The 20,054-nt window shown below is 32.6% G+C and overlaps 1 pseudogene; it reads right to left on the bottom strand.

Moving 5' to 3' along the window:
• Positions 1–17,947: 17,947 nt before the first annotated feature.
• LOC127561928 (olfactory receptor 14A2-like) lies at positions 17,948–18,930 on the bottom strand (annotated as a pseudogene).
• Positions 18,931–20,054: the final 1,124 nt, after the last annotated feature.

Genomic DNA, 20,054 nt, shown 5'->3' with positions numbered 1-20,054 from the left:
AGTAATAATCATCAGTCCCTCAGGAATCATTTATTGTATGCCTTCTATATGCTAGGTGAACTACTGAGTTGTAAAGAGACAATTACAAAGAGTGAAGCAATCATTCCTCTCAAGAAGCTTATATTCTAACAATAGTGATACCAAATTCTTGAATAAATCTGTGTAATACATAATATAAAGAGAATAAATACTAATATAAAAAGTGGTAAAATACATGTAATGTGATGGAGTACACTAGCAGTTGGGGGAAATTAGAAAAAAAGTTTTATTATGAAGACATTGCTTTATTTTAAAGAAAGAAAAGGGCCTTTATGAGGCAGAAGTAAGAGAAAGATGGATTCAAAACATGCAGAATTTTCAATGAAAAGGCATGGAGAAATTTGATGAAGTATTGTTTCAGGGGAACAGTCAATAAATTCTCCTGACTGAAATATGGGTTAAGGAATAATGTTTAAAGTGCCTAAAAAGATCGGTGTGAGTTCAGATCTTAAAGTACTTTAAAAGGTGTATTAAGCAGTTTATATTTTATTCTTGACATAATAGGAAGCTAGTTAAATTGATTGAGTTGTATAATGACATGTTCAATTTATCTCTTAAGTAAAATTATTTTGTCAGTAGTGTGCAGATTATTCTGGAATGATGAGAGACTTGAGTCAGGAAAGCCTGGTAGGAGATGTTGCAATAATCTAGGCTAGATAGAGGTGATGAAAGACTGAACTAAAGGGATAACTGTGTGAGTGGAGAGACTGTATCAAAAAAAGGTCAGAATTTTGCAACAGCTTAAATAGACAGTCTATAGGCACACAGCAATTAAGTGACTTTGTAGCTATCTTTTTCATTATAGATAGATAGATATAGATACTGATATCTATTTAAATATTTAAAAAACAATATGAAGTTCCCTTTATGACTTAAATGTCTTCTATAAGATTATATATTCAAAGACACTTTAAATAGGTATTTAAATATATTGACTTAGCTGAACATTTAAAAATATGATCTTGGACATGCAAAAATAGGCCTAAAGCTAGTCTCTAGGATAACAGATTAATAGAAAATGCATCTCTCTTCTGAAAGTTAAAACAAACAAACAAACAAAAAGAAATCATTATATCCTTTTGTATTTTATAAGAATCTTACTCTTTAAGGAAATTTCTAGATTAAATCTATCATAATTTTGTGTGATCAAAACACATGACTGGTTTAGTTAGTTATTTATGTCATTTGCCATTTCAAGCTCCTATTATAACAAGCCCAAATAACCTACATTTCTGGGTAATGAAAAGACTAATGGAAGTAGGAACAATGAGTAAAATTGTAAGGACACAATGTTTGACCTAATATGAGGAAAGCATTTGAACAATTAAAAACCTGCTAATTTGGAATGGGTTGCTTTTGCACAAAATTATACTCCCTCCCTCAAAATACTTATCAGATGGAGTTTGGATGACTATAACTTGTGGAAGTTTTATATTTATGTTAAATTCAGATACATGTTGGACTAAAAGACAAAATAATGCTTATTTTCTAAATTTGAATGCTTGAATTTCTCTTATCAATAGTGATTTAGAACACCTTTTCATACGATTAGAAATGGTTTTAATTTCTTCATCTGAAAATTGTCTGTCCATATCTTTTGACCATTTATCAACTGGAGAATGGCTTGAATTCTTGAAAATTTGAGTCAATTCTATATTTTAGAAATGAGGCCTTTATCTGAATCATTCACTGTAACAATGTTTTCCCAGTTTGTTGCTTCCCTTCTAATCTTGTCTACATTAGTTCCAAATGTAGAAAACTTTTTATATTAATGTAATCAAAATTATGTATGTGGTGTTCAGTTCTGAGTTCCAGTTCTTTGGTCACAAATTCGTTCCTTTTTTACAGATCTAAGAGGTAAACTCTCCTATGTTCTTCTAATTCGCTTATAATATCACTCTTTATGTCTAATTTATGAATCTATTTTGATTTTATCTTGGTATGTGAGTTAGGTGTGGGTCAATGCCTGGTTTCTTCCATACTAGTTGGAATCAAACTTCTCTAAGCATTTAGTATTCCATATAGGAATGTCATTATATGTCATCAAAGGATATGAGGAAACATTTCTCAAAAGAAGTACAAAATATTTACTACCACATAAAAGAATATCACATCACTAATAATGTGCAATACAAATCAACATTTTACCTCACATTATTCACATTGTAAGAGATAGAAAAAATGTCAATAGTGAAAGTTGGAAGGCTTGTGGAATGGTATGTACCCTATTTTATTGGTGAAGCCATGAACTAGTTAAACCATTTTGGAAAGAAATGATTGAACTTTCATGTTTTTTGAAGTAGAGATTCCATTATTAGAGTATAGCCCCAGAAAGCAGGTAATGAGGAAAAAAAATCCAATCTACACCAAAGATTTGTAGCAGCACTTTTTGTGATAGCAAAGAATTGGAATCAAAGCCAAGGTCCATTGACAGAGGAATAATTAAAAAATTGTCTTACTAGAATATATTTGACTATTACTAAGCTTTACTTCTTAATGTGATACTTGTACCACAACCATGCCTTTTGTCCTCTCTTTGGGTGATGTTGTTTACCTTGCCTGATCTTAGCCTGCATAACCTGCATTCCCAGGTGGATCTCTACTACCTGGAATCAGACCCTGCCACATTTTTAAAAATCAGAGTATTGAATCTTCAGTAATCTTTACAGCAAATCAATAAGAATTCTAGTGATATCAGAAATGAAAATCAGGGCTTTCATGGTTCATGTGAGACTGTATGTGCAGACTAAGTGCCTTGATTACTTTCATTGTTTATGCTTTAAATTTCTGATCACTCAAGGGCTTTTTTGGAAGAGAACTCTAGCTGTCACTAGATACAAGACCTTGCAGATTACAGTGTCTCTGGCAGAAATCTGTTTCAGTTGTGCAGCTCCTGGCTTATTTTCATTATCTTGGTTTTGTGGCAAGCCCTCCTTTCCATTATCTATGGCATGCTACCTATATGTCTCTTTTTCCTATAGTTCTTAGTGAAAAAAATTGACTGTAGGTAGTCTCTGGATTTCTTGATTATTGTTTGATCTAGTACTACTTTTATATTTTTGCTAGTTATAGATTGTAAATGCTTGGCTGCCTGACTCAGTTGTTTGGAAGCTGGAGACTTCTGGCCTTTAAGGAGCTTGCCCTCACAGTCTCTTCAACTCTGTCTAGTTCTCACATTATGAGAACCAATCATGTTCTGCTGATTTTGTGAGATTGATTTTTTAGGTCAGAAAGTAAGGAAAATGTTGAATCAGTGAATAGTTTTCCCCAAATTAACTGTGTCAGAACATCATTGTCAAGGTAGAAACTGATGAATTGAATGATTGTTATTTCTTAAACAAACTTCTTCTGTATGGAATGATTTATTCCTATTAGTGTGTGTATCTTATTTGCCTAAATTATTATATTTGAGATAATTTCCCCTCTAATCCATGGACTGTTCCTTATAACTTCAACTTAGGCAGTATCAGCTGCATCAAACAATCTGTGATGTGCACCCATCATTTATGTGAATGCGAGCAAGATGGGTTGATCATCATGATCCAATGTATAGGAACTTTTCCTTTTCCCTATTCTTTATTGCAATGGATAGAAACCTGGTTTAAAAGTTTCTTCTAGTTAAGTGTGGAAAGAGTAGTGAATCTCTCAACAGTATAAGGGAATGCACTCAGGCAGATGAAGGTTTTCCTTATTCTCTTTTCCTTCCTTCAAACATTATAAAATGTGTTGATTTAAAAAAAGGAATTTCTAAGATCAAACATCTTAACTACCCAAACAAGATAGACAACTGCATATTATATAATCATACACTGTTGTCATTGGTTTTATAAGGTTTAAATTAACATGGAAGGTATAGTCCAGCTAAATGTTTTTCTTTGGGAATACTTCTCTTATAAAAATAAAATATTGCAATTAATGGGAATCAAACTTCCAAGTGAGCAGGAACAATAAGAAAACAAATACTTAATTTTGTTTAATTAAAAGAAAAATAAGAAAGCTCAAATAAAACAGCATTGGTAAATGTCATTGTAATATATATATATACACACATATACACACACATATATGTGTGTGTGTGTGTGTGTGTGTGTGTGTATAATAATAATTATTTCCAAAATCTTTGATTTCAAATTATGAATTCCAGATTCTCTCCCTACCTTCTATCTTTCCATCATCCATTGTGGAGACAAACAATATATCAGTTATATATTTGAAATCATGCAGTACAATTTTCCACTGTTGCCATACTGTTTCAATTTTTTATTGGTAGTTAATCAATGTGGTAATGAAAATATTTTTTAAGCCAAAAGTTTTGCAAAAGAGACTCCTTGAGACTTCTTGATATAATGAAACCTGCTATTTCTTTAAAATATATAACAAAATTATCATATTAATTAATTATTTTCCTTTTTAACCCCTTTCCACACTCTAGATACAGCCATTAGGTGTGTTTCTGTTTGTGTGTGTGTAAGTATCTGTATGTATAATTATTTTATGCTTATTTCTATTTATCAGTTCTTTCTTTGGATGTTGACATGGTCTTTATAGGTTCTTTGGAGTTAATTTGAATTTTTATAATAACATTCAATCAAAGTGTATACATTTTGAAAATTATTGATTAACAATCCCCAATGACCTTAACATAGCTATGCAAACAAGAAAATATTTCAAGTCAGTAAGCCCAGAAAGGCCTTAATTGGTTTTCTTTTCCATTGTAAAAATAAAGCATTAATATAATCATGGAGAAGATATTAGTGTTGATACCTATGAGAGGTCTTTCAAGCCATTAGCTTCCTCAGAGAAATCTTGATGTCCTTGTTCCTTAGGCTATAGATAATAGAATTCAAAGTTAGGGGCATCACTATATAGAATATAAATAACAATGAATCTAGAACATAGTTAAATTCCTGACATGGCTTTAGATAAACTGTGACACCTGTTGTCATAATAGCAATGAGAACAATGAGGTGGGGCAAGCAAGTGGAGAAGGCTTTTAACATACCATCTGTAGTTGGAATCTTCATTCAGCACAGTTGAGAATATGGGAGGATAAGAGATAGCTATGAAAATAAAGCACAGAATTCCTAAAGCAACCCCAATAGCCAAAGTCACTTCTACTCCAATATGTATATCAGAGCAGGAGAGTATAAATAATGAAGGTAAGTCACAGAAGAATTTATAGATCTCCTTGGATGTACAGAAAGGTAAAGTGAAAGTACTAGCTGAGAACAGAACTCCAAAGAAATTAAGAGGAGCCCACTCTGAAATCCATTAAATTAGGAAGAGAGGAGTATGAGGGATTTGTGCTATTAAAAGGCAGAGAACACAAAATGCAAATACTTAGGAGGAAAGTAGAGTGGAAGCAGGAGGATCTCTAAAGCAATCTTAACATTTTCTTCAGTTTCTCCCATGCTTTGCCTTCTTTTTCTACCTGAGAACCTGTTTATTGTCACACATATAAGTTGTCAGAAACAATCTCTACAGGTATTATTTCATATTTCAGATTGATGTGACATATATTTTTTATAATTTTAGTTATAAAGACATTGGTGCATATATGTTTTTATAAGAGAAAAAGGAAATTAATACCTTGTAATCCATTTATTTCTTCAATCCATTGCTTGAGTATTAGACTATGAGAATACCTTACATTATTCAACATACTTATGTAGAGATGGAGTAATTTTTGAAAACAAGATGATTCATATACCCAATTGTTACATAAAGAGGCAACAAAAATATTTGCTGATTTTTCTTCTATTTCCTGGTTCCAGCATGACCCCACCATTTCCTAGATTTACTATAAAGTATACTTGGGTAATATATCTTAGTGTCTCCTTATCTAAGATTTAACACTTTTCTACTGTGGCAGTAGCATTCAGTCTCTGAGATCGTGGGCAATCTCTACTTAGATAGCAGTGGGATCTCTGTGCTTACTGTTTCTCACATAATGCCAAGCAGTCTTGTTCTGCTGATTGTGTTAGACTGATTCTTTAAGTCAGAAGAAAGTAAAATGTGGGAGTCTATTCAGTGACCATGTTTATGAATGTAACAGTATTTGTAGACCTTCAAGATCTGATATATGGGAACTTTTCCTTTTCCCCATTCCTTTATTGCAAAGACTAGAAACCTAGTCTAATACTTAATTTCTTCCAGTTAAATAGGGAAAAGGAATCCATTTCAATTTCTTCTCTTCCTAGGATGTACTGAATCTCTCACACATCTGTATCACAAGATAGCCTCAGGTAAATAGTTTTCTTATTCTCTTCTCCTTTCCCCAGATAAAGAATCTCTAGATTAAAAAGTTTTACCTGCCTCAGCAAAAGGGACACCTAAATATTATATAGACATAAGCTGGAGTAATGGACCTTATAAAGTTTGAATTAGTATATTAGATATGGTACAATTAAATGCTTTCCTTAAGAACAATTTTCTTATCTATAAAATATTGGTAATAAAGTAGATGAAAGTTCTAAGTGAGGTACAATAATAACAAAACAATTCCCAAATCATTTTAGATAGGGGTGTGTGTGTGTGTGTGTGTGTGTGTGTGTGTGTGTGTGTGTGAAATCATAGTGGAGAATGACCACCTCACTGGAATCTGCTTCATTCCGCTTGAATTAAAGGACCCATCAGTCTCCATGTGGTCAAATGGAACAGAATGCCAGACTTGTAGGTGGGAAGCCTGGAGTGTAAATTCAGGTTCAGACTCTTACTAGCTTTAAGAGCCTGAACAAATCATTCAACTTCTGCTAGCTTCAGTTTCTCATTTGTAAAACACGAATAATTATAGCATCTAACTCCTCAAGGTGTTGTGAGAATTAAATGAAATAATAATTATTAATCTCTTAGGATAGTATCTGGCACATGGTAAACATTGTGTAAATGTTAACTGTTATTATTATCTATCCTCATAAACCTCTAAGTTAACAAAAAATGCATTCCTGAATGACACTCTACTTTCATTAAAGTTACACAGAAACAAAAAAGAACTTTCTACATAGACCAAAAGAATTAATGATAAGTATGTTTCATAATACATTTCAACAAAGTTTTATGAATTGTATATTCTATGAAAATCTCTGCTGTATACATGTGTAGGTCATATAAATCAATAATGCCCAACTGTAGGCATCCTGGACACTTAGGGAGACAAGAAAGAATCAAAATATCTACAATACAAATTAAAATGAGATAGATGCATAAGAGCTAAACAAGAGTTCAGTGAGATCTGAGTGAGTATAAGAGTTAATGTGTGGCATACAGGCAGACAGACATGCATGCATTTATATGCATAAACAAAGTATAAACATAAGTATAAGGATAAACATACATATACATATATTTGCATGATTTTATGTATATAGATTTTTTGGTTGGCTCTTGTCCTTCATTCTCAAGGAAGACCAAAATGACATCACTATGTTAGAGTTAAGTTACCATGTGTTCAACTGTGGTTGATCAGACAAATACAAGCTCTGAATGCTCTGCCAGAGATTTCACACAAATATTCTCCTTTTTGAGCATCCTGTGAGGATCATAGAATACCATATTATTCCTATAAACCATACAGTGTCATTGGTCCCAAGTCCATGAATAGCTTAAGCTGAAGAACTTATTAGTATAACCCCTGGGAGATAAGTGACATTTTATAATTCTATGATATCTATGATACCTAGATCTAATGCCTCATTTTGATTACCACATAAATGTCCTGGTGTCTATTGGATTAAATTTTAAAAATAATTTTTATTTCAACCCCCAATTATCACCAAGATTGATTTTCCATAGACAATTATAAATCCATCACTGTCCCCTTTCCAACAAAGTGTGTAGTTTTGTAAGAATTAGGAAAAGCTGCACAGAAAAGTATTCATTACCAATACCATGTACAATTGTTTATTTCTTAGTAATTTTCTACTTGTTAAAAATAAATTTTCTTAAAGTTTGAAACATTGATATATTTTCTGTCTTTATGTTCCTCTCAGTAAAGAAGTCAAAGAACAGCAACTGCCTCTCAGTCTCCTTTTTCATCATCATAGAAGTTATGAAGTTATTCACTTTATTGCTTTTGATAGACATCAGAATGTCTGCCATAATAAATATTTTATTAAATTTCCTACACCACTGCCACATGAAGCTTTGGTATCAGTTTTTTGAGTAATTTCCTTAATTCCTTATTGCTTTTCTCTTTGTGTCTGGCTTATTCATGGCAGTTTCTGTTCACACAAAACATTTCCGCCATTGCTATTTCTCTAAATACTTTAAAACATTCTTTTTCCTTATAGAATCTTGATTTATTCACCTGACTAGAGCTTCTTAATTTTTTTTTCTTGTGAGGCCATTGAGTAAAATGACTTGTGCTGTTTCATAAAGCTAGGAAGTGCCAAGTGTCTGATGTCACATTTGAACTCACGTCCTCCTGACTCCAAAGTAGGTAGTCTATCTACTATACCATATAGCTACTACCCCTGAACTTTTAAATTGCTAAGGCTACTCATTATATATTTTATTTCTATTCTTTTTTGTTTTTTGAATCATACAATTCTCTTGCTAATCATATTTTAATACTAGGCTATCAAATGAGAACAGTGAATATGCTGAATACCATGACTTCTTAATTCACAGAACTTTTCTGTGATCTTATGCAAACCAGAGTCCCTTTATCTATGTAGCTTTGATGCCTTTGCATGAAGTTACTCCCCCTTGATGAAAATACACATCACATAGAATTTGGATGAATATAAGTTGTAGATGTTTTATATGATGTCAATCTCAGGTGAACATTAGACCAGAGGAATGATGTTTTAATGTCTTCTCAATTCTAGATTTCTGTCCTTATGTTTTACATTGAAGGTAAAATTAAGAGACTAACACTTCTCTTTAAAAGCTGGTTATTTGTAAATAACACATTGCAATATCCTATCATTAATTTATGTCAACTGTTTACTAACAAGTGGTTATATGGAATAGAAGAAAACCTTATGTGACTTGAAAATAGATGAAATATTTGAATCAGAATGCACTTACTATAGACCTTGAAATATTTATTATCGTTAAATATAAGATAGTGACCATAGTATTGTTCCTAAGTATCCTTTACTCTTTTGGATTTGTGAAAACACTTAAAAAGTGTAAAAAGCTAAATAGACATGTAAAGAACTTTTGGTGCTTCAGTGTAAGTTGTGACATCCTTATTCAAATGCTTCATCAGTTTTCAAGTCAGATAATATTTTCTAGCATTGCATGTAACTATTTAAGTAACTATGTTAAGTAAATTGTTGTTATAAATTGATCAAAAGACCTTCAAAGACATTATTTTCAAATAAATACCCCCTTTTCAGAAAAGTAGTGATCTTTTGATTTTAAGATTGGTTTGGTGTATGTATACATATAAAAGTGTCTTGTTAGGATTCTCTAGATGATGTTGTGGGTGTCAACATTTTAAAGTTGGTGAGCTTGTCATAAACAAAGCAAGGGTTTTAAGTCTGTAAATGTACATTGCAATGATCTATCAATCAAGCAATCTATCTTTAAATCTGAAATATGGGATATTGAACTTAAGAAAAATATATATTACATTCAAATATGTATTTACATATGCATAGATATGTATACAAGACACATGGACATACATAAACAGAGATGTGTATATATGCATATACACAAGCATATGATCATGGAAAAAGGTTTTGGAATTCATCCCTTTGAGAACTATTTCCAGACAATATGTTTTATCAGAGCAGTATTCATATTCTTAATCCTCAGGGAGTAGATGACAGGCTTCAGGGTTGAGGGCATGTCCCCATCATGGCAATTTTTTATGGAAACACTGAATATGGAAGTGAAGAGAGTTTAGAGGAAAAAAGTAAAGAATTCCATTTTTATTTTATTGAATTTGAGATGTGTGTAATGCATCTACTTTGGAAGGTCCAATTGATCTTTGGTGATCTGGTACTGAAACTTAGTGGAGAAACTAGGGTTGTTTTTCTATCTTTATTTGTCCTTTCCTGTCTGTCCATTGATATTCACATATATCAATAAATGCATCTATCTTTTATCAATTTAAGTTCATGGTAGTTATGTATCATGAAAAGTGACAAAATAGTCTTCCCTCATAATTGTGGCTCTCATAAATATCTATAATATGACTCCATTTCTCTTGGAACAGACCATCCATAAATAATATGTCTGAAGTGTTTTATTTTTTCCAAAAAAAAGTTTTCTGCCATAATGTCTTTTCCTAAAAGTTAGGCCATGAGATATGTGATTCTACCCAAAAGAGTATTTTGAAGGAAAAAAAAAGTATTAACATTATGATAAAAAACCAGTGACTTGAAGATGAAGCATGAGTAGAGTTATGAGGTAAGAAGATAAATATAAAAGTGTTGATATTCTGATATTAAATGAACTGTCAGAATAATGTCCAGAGTGCTCAAGCTGATAATTAGCTGAGATTAGCAAGGAAAAATGAGGATTTTGGAAAGTTCTTTTTTTTTTCCTTTTTAAGTCTTGTTGATGAAAAGAAGGACAAGATCTTGTCAAGGAAAGGACAAGATTAATGCTTCATTAGGATGAGATTGTGATAATTGATCATACCCAAATGGGCATTTCTTTATTTTTTAAATTTTACTCTGTTATTATTGGCCAAAGAGAATGAGTTTTTCACTAGAAAGGTAAGAATAAAATGTGTAGTAGATTTGGTATTCAAAGTAAATAAAGGGATTCTGAGAGTACTTAGCAACTGGAAGAAAGGAATGATATTTATTGGTGCTGAAAGGAGTGGCATATGTCCTTTTAATGCCATATTTCATGATCTTGGAAATATCAATTAGAAGAGGAGAGTTCTGCCAGACTGGAGAAGGAAAAAAGTAGTTTGCCTTATTATTTACTGATAATGTCCTTTTATCCTTGAATATATTTAACATGTGGCTTAATGGAAGTTTCTCTAATTTTCTCACTTTTTACAGCAATTCACCATGTGCATTTACCTGTTTGAAATAGCTTTACTTGCATTCTACTTTCAAAGATCTATGATTTCATCCTAGGAGAACTCACTAAACACTCCTGAATGAATGTATTGAGGAATGCAGGCAACCACAAATGGTACAACCAACTTGACAAAATCATGACATTATTCATTTGGTTAACCAAAAGATCCAGAATTAAAAATGAAAACGTGAAAATAGGCAGAGAGTTGGTTATAGATATCAAACTATATTACAAAATAATAAGCATCAGAACCATCTAGATTTTGTTAAAAAAAAAAAAGAGATAGCTCATTGGAAGAGACTAGGGAAGAAATAATTAGAAACAATTAAACTCAATAATCTAATGTTTCATAAAATGGAAAATACAAATCACCTAGAAAAAAACTCTTTTTTTCCATAAAAATATATTGGAAAATCTGGAAAGTAGTCTGGTAGGCAGTAATCTTTGAACAATAACTTAAATACTATGTTCCACAAAGTATTTTAAATAGAAAAATGACTTTAATATTAAAAACCATATAGTACACAATTAGAATAGAAAAAGATCTATGCCAGCATGGGTTGTTTGATCCTGTTGAAAGATTGTGAGTCATTTGGCTAGTGTATTGGACAGAAGCTGAGAGGGTACTGAGGAATCTCAGATTAGGCATTAATTAATGGATTTTTAAATTTTCTTTTGTTTTCTAAGCTATGGAGTAACTTGAAGTTGCTTTGCTTTGAAATGTCAAAAATTATGAAAAGTTGTAAGGATCAGACATAATTAATGTCTAATTCTCCATCTTCATTTTTTGTTCATGTGAACCTAAAACACTTCATGCAGAATTCTTCAACAAATAAGTGATAGAGCTAATTTGAAAAAAGTAGAATAAATATCTTTGATAACCTAAAACTGAAAAGTCTCTGTACACAAAAAATTAATACATAGGTTCAATATAACAATAAGGTAAGAAGATAAAAGGGAAAAACATTTTTGAATCAAACTTCTCTGAGAATTTAGTATTTCAGGCAGATATGGCCCATTAAATAAGTTGTCAAAAGATATGAGGAAACATTTCTCAAAAGAAGTGCAAAGTATTTACTACTACATGAAAGAATGCTCCAAATCACTAATAATGAACTATACAAATCAACATAACTTTAGGGTTTTACCTCTCACTATCCAAATTGGACAATATAGCAAACATGTCAATAGTCAAAGTTTGAAGGTTTGTGGAATGGTATGATACTTATATTTTATTGGTGAAGCCATGGAATGGTTAAACCATTTTGGACAATAATTTGGAATTATGCCAATAGAATGATTAAAATTCCATGTTTTTTGAAGTACAGATTCCATTATTGGAGTATAGCCCCAGAAAGCAGCTAACGAGAAAAAAAAGAACCAATACACACCAAAAATTTATAGCAGCACTCTTTGGGATGGTAAAGAATTGGAATCAAAGCAAAGGTCCATTGATAGGGGAATAATAAAACAAATTGTGTTACTGGAATGTATTTGATTATTACTAAGTTTTACTTCTTAATGTGATGCTTGTGCCATAATCATGCTTTTTGTGCTTCCTTCCTTTGGGTGATATTGTTTATCCTTCCTAAACTCAGCATGAATAACCTGAGTTCCCAGGTGGATCTCTCTTTTTAAATTTTTTGTCAGATTTTTAATGTTCAAGTTATTGAATCTTCAGCAACCTTTATAACATGTCAAGATAGAGTTTTAGTGTTATCAGAAACAAAACACATGGCTTTTGTGATCTGAGTGAGTCTCTATAGACAAGCTAAGTAGCTTGATTACTTTCATTGTTAATGCTTTAAGTTTCTGATCACTCAGGGACATTTTTGGAAGAGAATTTCCTTGTTCCTCAATACAAGATCTTTTTTTTTTTTTTTTAATAATTTTTTATTGACAGAACCCATGCTAGGGTAATTTTTTTTGCAGCATTATCCTTTGCACTTACTTCTATTCCGATTTTTCCCCACCCTCCCTCCACCCCCTTCCCCAGATGGCAAGCAGTCCTTTACATGTTAAATAGGTTACAGTATATCCTAGATACAATATATGTGTGCAATATATTGCACAGGGAGAATTGGATTCAGAAGATATAAATAACCCGGGAAGAAAAACAAAAATGCAAGCAGTTTATATTCATTTCTCAATGTTCGTTTTTGGGTGTAGATGCTTCTGTCCATCCTTGGTCAATTGAAACTGAATTAGTTCTCTTTATCGAAGAGATTCACTTCCATCAGAATACATCCTCAAACAGTATCGTTGTTGAGGTATATAATGATCTCCTGGTTCTGTTCATTTCACTTAGCATCAGTTCATGTAAGTCTTGCCAGTCCTCTCTGTATTCATCCCGCTGGTCATTCCTTACAGAACAGTAATATTCCATAACGTTCATATACCACAATTTACTCAACCATTCTCCAATTGATGGGCATCCATTCATTTTCCAGCTTCTAGCCACTACAAACAGGACTGCCACAAACATTTTGGCACATACAAGTTCCTTCCCTTCTTTAATATCTCTTTGGGGTATAAGCCCAGTTGAAACACTGCTGGATCAAAGGGTATGCACAGTTTGATAACTTTTTGAGCATAGTTCCAAATTACTCTCCAGAATGGCTGGATGTGTTCACAATTCCACCAACAATGTCGATACAAGATCTTGCAGACTACAGTGTCTCTGGCAAACCCCTGTTTTGGTTGTGCAGCTTTTGGCTTATTTTGCTTAACTTGGTTTTGTGTCAGACCTTCCTTCCCATTGTCTATGGCTCTCCATTTTCATGTCTGGAAGGGAAAAATAATTCACTGCAGGTAGACATTGAATTTCTTGATTATTATTTGATTTAGCACAATTTTTATGTTTTTATTATTTTTTGCTTGTAAGAGCTTGGCTGCCTGACTTAATTAAAAGTCTCTTACACTAGCCAACTTCTATGAATTCACATTTCTCATCTTTCACCCGTATTTTGGGGCATTGTTCAAAATCTATATATCATAGTCTCAAAAAACTATTCCATTCATAAAATACTATTCCTTAACTACAATTCCTTTCCCCAACTTTGAGCTCAAGTCCTTTCAGCAATTTGGGTTCCTAAGCAGAAGCTTGTGATGGAATAGATCACTATCCACCAAATGCCTAATATGTCACTTAAAGAAATGAGAACATAGGAGATCTCTACTTAGGTTTTAGTAAAACGTATATGCCTGTCTATTTATCACATGATGCCATCCAATTGTGTTCTGCTGATTTTTTTATATTGATTTTTTAGGCCAGAAGATAAGGAAAATGTTGGATCAGTGAACAGTTTCCCCCCTCCCCGCTGCTCTCATTAAAAAAAAAATATTAAAGCTTCTTATTTACAAAACATATGCATAGGTCATTTTTCAACATCGATCCTTGCAAAATCTTCTGTTCCAAAATTTCCCCTCCTTCACTGCACCCTTCCTCTAGATAGCAGGTAGTCCAATACATGTTAAATATATTAAAACATATGTTAAATCCAATATATGTATAAATATTTATAGTTGTGTTGCTGCACAAGAAAAATTAGATCAAGAAGGAAAAAAAAACTGAGAAGGAAAACAAAATGCAAGCAAACGACAACAGAAAGAGTAAAAATTCTATGTTGTGGTCCACACTCAGTTCCCAACTGAACGATTGGAACTGGTTTGAATCATCTCATTGTTGAATAGAGTCACTTCCATCAGAATTGACCATCGTATAGTCTTCTTGTCATGGATAATGATCTCTTGATCTATTCATTTCACTTATCAGTTCATGTAAGTCTCTCCAGGCCTCTCTGAAATCATCCTGCTAGTCATTTTTTTAAAAATAACTTTTTATTGACAGAGCCCATGCCAGGGTAATTTTTACAACATTATCCCTTGCACTCAGTTCTGTTCCGATTTTTTCTCTCTCTCCCTCCACCACCTCCCCCAGATGGCAAGCAGTCCTATACATGTTAAATATGCCACAGTATATCCTAGATACAGAAGGTAGAAATAATCCGGGAAGGAAAACAAAAATGCAAATGGTTTAGATTCATTTCCCAGTGTTCTTTCTTTGGGTGTAGCTGCTTCTATCCATCATTGATTAATTGAAACTGAGTTACATCTCTTTGTCGAAGAGATCCACTTCCATCAGAATACATCCTCATACAATATTGTTGAAGTGTATAATGATCTCCTAATTCTGCTCATTTCACTTACCATCGGTTCATGTAAGTCTCTCCAAACCTTTCTGTATTCATCCTGCTGGTCATTTCTTACAGAACAATAATATTCCATAACATTCATATACCACAATTTACCAAACCATTCTCCAATTGATGGGCATCCATTTATTTTCCAGTTTCTAGCCACTACAAACAGGGCTGCCACAAACATTTTGGCACATACAGGTCCCTTTCCCTTCTTTAATATCTCTTTGGGTATGAGCCCAGTAGTCCTGCTAGTCATTTCTTACAGAAAAATAGTATTCCATAACATTCATATACCACAATTTATTCAGACATTCTCCAATTTATAGACATCCATTCAGTTTTCAGTTTCTTGCCACTACAAAAATGGCTGCCACAAACATTTTTGCACACATGGGTCACTTTCCCTCCTTTAAGATCTCTTTGGGATATAACCCCAGTAGAAACACTGAAACAATGATTTCCCAAATTAACTGTCTTAGAAAACCATTGTCAAGATACAGACTAATGGATTGAATGACTTTTTTTTTTCTGCTGCTCTTAAACAAACTATTTCTACATGCAATGATTTATTCCTAATCAGTGTGTGTGACTTATTTGCCCACATTGTTATATTTGGAATACTTTCCCCTTTAATGCATGAACTGTTCCTTAGAACTGAAACTTGGTTAACATCAGCTACATCAAGCAATCTGTGTCTGTATGTTGACCATGTATATGAATATGAAAGTTATGGATTGATCATCAAGACCCAAAGTGTAGGAACTTTTCCTTTCCCCCTATTCTTTATTGCAATGGATAGAAAGCTAGTATAAAAGAGTTTCTTCTAGTTAAGTGTGGAAATAGAGTACTGAATCCCTCAACTGTATTGGGTAATACACTAAGGCAAATAATTGGCTTCCATATCATCTTTTCTTCAAACATTATAAAACCTGTGGAAATTAAGATAAAGACTCTCTAAGATCAAACATTTGCCCGAGCAAAAGGGACACCTGAATATTATATATGTATACATTTATGGTTATGGACTAGCATGCTAGGCATAGTCCACTTAAATGCTTTCCTTAGGAACAATTCTCTTATCTCATAAAATATTGCAATTAAAGAAGATGAAAGTTCCAAGTGGGGAAGAACAACAAGCAAATATCCAATTCAGTTTAATCAACAGAAAAAAGGAAAGCTCAAATAAAATAGCAAGGGGTCAGATGTGTTGGTGTAATACATATATGTCTATATTTTATATACACATGTGTGTATATACATTTGTGTATATGCATACACATGTGTAGATATATGTGCACATATCTATGTCTGTCCATTTATATATGCAATGTTTATTTTTGAAATAGAAATAGATTAACATTCTGTGATAAAAAAACTTCAACCTTTAGTTCTCAAAATCTTTCACGCCTAATTTGGAATGCTCAGAGAAATTCTGATCAAATAATAGCTTTTTTTCCCTCCCAAAGAGAAAACAAAGGCTAAAGATATGGGAATGGATCTAAGATAAAAGGAGTTATCTTATTATTTTAGTTTTTTTTTTCTAATGTAGGAATCAGTAAGTTCTGGTGAAAGGATTCTGGGTTCATCATTTTTATCTATATATGATTCAGAATTGTTCAGCAAGAAGGAAAAAAAAAAACATCCCCTAATAAGATCGGAATAAGTTTAATATAACATGGGAGCTTTTTGCTAGGAACTTTCTAAGCTTTCATAAAGTCCGTTATTCTGGCCCAATTGGAACAATTCAGTCTACTCTTCATTCTTCCTTCTTGGTCTGGTCAGTTAAAAGGAAAAAAAAAAGAAAAAGAAAAAGAAAAAGAAAAAAATAAAAGGAAACTTTTACTCACAAATTTGTTATAAGAACAAAAGTCATGAATTCATAGGCACTGAAGGAATGATATTTTTAAAAAGGTTGCTCCCCAAACAAATTATAATATGATTGACTTTCTATACTGAATTTCATATTGAATTTTCTCTGGAAAAGTTTTACTGTGCATTTATAAATATATAGCTAAAGCATTTATTAAGTACTCAATATGATTTAGGCAACATACTAATTAGAAACTCACATATTAGTCACCAACCTTGTTCTTTTTCTAAAATTATTTATTACCTACTTTTTTGTTTCTGAATTCTGAATTCCAAAGTCTCTCCTTATCTTCTACCCTTTGATCACCCACAAAGAAGACAAACAATATATCAGTCATGTATTCAAAATTATTCAATACATTTTTCCATTTTAGCTATATATTTCCAATTTTTATTGTTAGTTTATCAGTGTGTTGATGAAAATACATTTTTAAGCCTAAAGTTTTGCAGAGGAGGCCCTTTAAGACATTTTGAAATAGTACAACTTGCTATTTCTTTTAAACATACAACAAAATCATCATATTCATTTTTTTCTTTCCTCACCCTTTTCCATACCTAGATATAGTTAGGTGTGTCTGTCTGTCTGTCTATCTATCTTTATATATATATATGTAAAATTATTTTATGCATACTTCTGTTTATCAATTCTTTCTCTGGATATGCATACATATATATATACATATACATATATACATTTTAAAAAATCATTAACTAACAGTAACTAATAAACTTGATGTGGGCAAAAAAGAAAAATTTCAAGTAAGCACAGAAAGATCAAAATTGATATTGTTTTTCATCAAAAAAAAGCAATAGTATGATTATGAAGAACACCTTAACATTAATCGCTATGAGAGGTGTTTCCAAGGTATTAGTTTCCTCAGAGAAATCTTGATGTCCTTGTTCCTTAGGCTATAGATTATAGGTTCAAGGTTGGGGGCACGACTATATAGAATATAGACAATAATAGATCTAGAATAGAGTCAGATTCCTGAGGTGGCTTTAGATAAACTGTGACACTTGCTGTGACAAAAACAATGAGAACAATGAGGTGGGGCAGGCAAGTGGAAAAGGCTTTTGACCTACCATCTGTGATTAGAATCTTCAACACAGTTGAGAATATGGGAGCATAAGAAACAGTTATGGAAATTAAACAGAATTCCAAAGGCAACCCCAATAGCCAAAGTCACATCTACTCCAATATGTGTATCAGTGCAGGATAGTTTGAATAATGAAGAAAAGTCACAGAAGAATTGGTGGATCTCCTTGGATCTACAAAAAGGCAAAGTGAATGTACCAGCTGAGTATAGAACCCCAAAGAAACTTCTACTAAGCCAGGAAACAGTTGCCATTTTCACACAAGTCTCTCTAATCATGATGACTTCATAGTGCAGGGTCTGGAAGATGGCCACATACTGGTCATAGGACATCATTGTGAGTAGTGAAAGTTCTGATGCTGCCAAGGAAATGACTAAAAAGAATTGTAATACACACCCTATGAAAGAAATGGAATGGCTATGGCTCAGAGAGTTTGTGATAGATTTAGGGAGTGTGGTAGAAATAAAGCAAAGATCTAAAAAGGACAGATTCTTGAGGAAGAAGTACATGGAGGAGTGGAGATTTTCATCAAGGGAGATGAAGGTGAATATGAGCAGGTTCCCCATTAGAGCTAACAAATAGATCAATAAGAGGAGCATGCTATATAAGACCTGCAGCTCCCACATGTTGGAAAATTCCATCAGGAGAAATCCTGTCACCATGCTGAAGTTGGCCATTCTCTGGGCTTCCTCTTGATTATCTTCATGGAAAAAAGAAACAGTTATTAAATGATCAGAACACTCAATGTGCTCTGTGGCTTTGTGAAAATTGCAATGTTTTGGTTCAGTCATTTGTTAAATGAGGAGATTAAACTTCATTATATGTCTAGATTAGATACAGGAATTAAAAAAATATATATACTATTTTGAGGAGGAGGTGGTAAGCTTCACCAGAAGTAGTCCAGTACAGAGAACAGGTTAAGAATTCCTGAACTAGATAATTTTAAGGTCACTTTTACATGCCAAAAGTTCTGGGTTTTGAGGAACAGTATCCACAGTTTGAAAAAGATAATAAAAATAGTAGTATATATTTAATGTATATGGATTCTAAGGGTTATTGAGCACTTTTATTATAAAAACAGGGAGCAATAGTGGTTCACAAAATTTTATACCATTTTGAACATAAGATGCCAAATTTTAGGAAGTTACATGACTTTATAGTGGTCATATAAGAATTGTTAGAAACTGCCCTTCTGATTCCAAAACTGAGTTGAAACCTACTCCAGGTTACTTTACTGAGGCAAACCTGAACTTTCTCTTTAAGAACAATTGACTTTCTTCCCATTCTTTAGGAATGTTAGTGATATAGGTTCTCTAATAATTTTTAATGTCTATTGCTTAGAATGTATAATCCAACCATATAATTGTCATATGTATAGTTTTGTTATCCCCAGATTAATAGAATTGTCATTCAAATGAAGCCAGTGTCATGGATTTGGGACCAACTTGAGCCTTTTTAATTTTATATTCTCTCTTGATCAAATATTATTCTAGCAGTAACTGAGAAGTGCCATCTTGAAATACAAATATTTTGTCAATTGGAGAACTAATTTCCAAATCTCATTCAGTGTGGTATGATGAAGACAGAATGGAGAATGAAGGCCTCCCCTCTTCCCCCTGGAGTTTGATTCATCTTGTTTTAGTTAAAATACTCATTTTTCTTCAGTTAGCTATATGAAACAGTGGATAGAGTGCCAGACTTGTACTTAGGAAGACACAATCTAAATTGAGGCTTAGATACTTCCTGGCTATAGGATCTTCCACAAATCACTCAATTTCTGCTTGTTTCAGGTTGCTCATTTGTAAAACAGGAATAATAATAATGAGGTTCAAATGAAAAAGTAATAACTCTATTAGA

This window comes from Antechinus flavipes, chromosome 4, assembly GCF_016432865.1.
Source record: "Antechinus flavipes isolate AdamAnt ecotype Samford, QLD, Australia chromosome 4, AdamAnt_v2, whole genome shotgun sequence".
Taxonomy (NCBI): Eukaryota; Metazoa; Chordata; class Mammalia; order Dasyuromorphia; family Dasyuridae; genus Antechinus; species Antechinus flavipes.
Note: the sequence above shows the minus strand (reverse complement) of the source record. Positions and strands in the feature narration are given on the sequence as shown.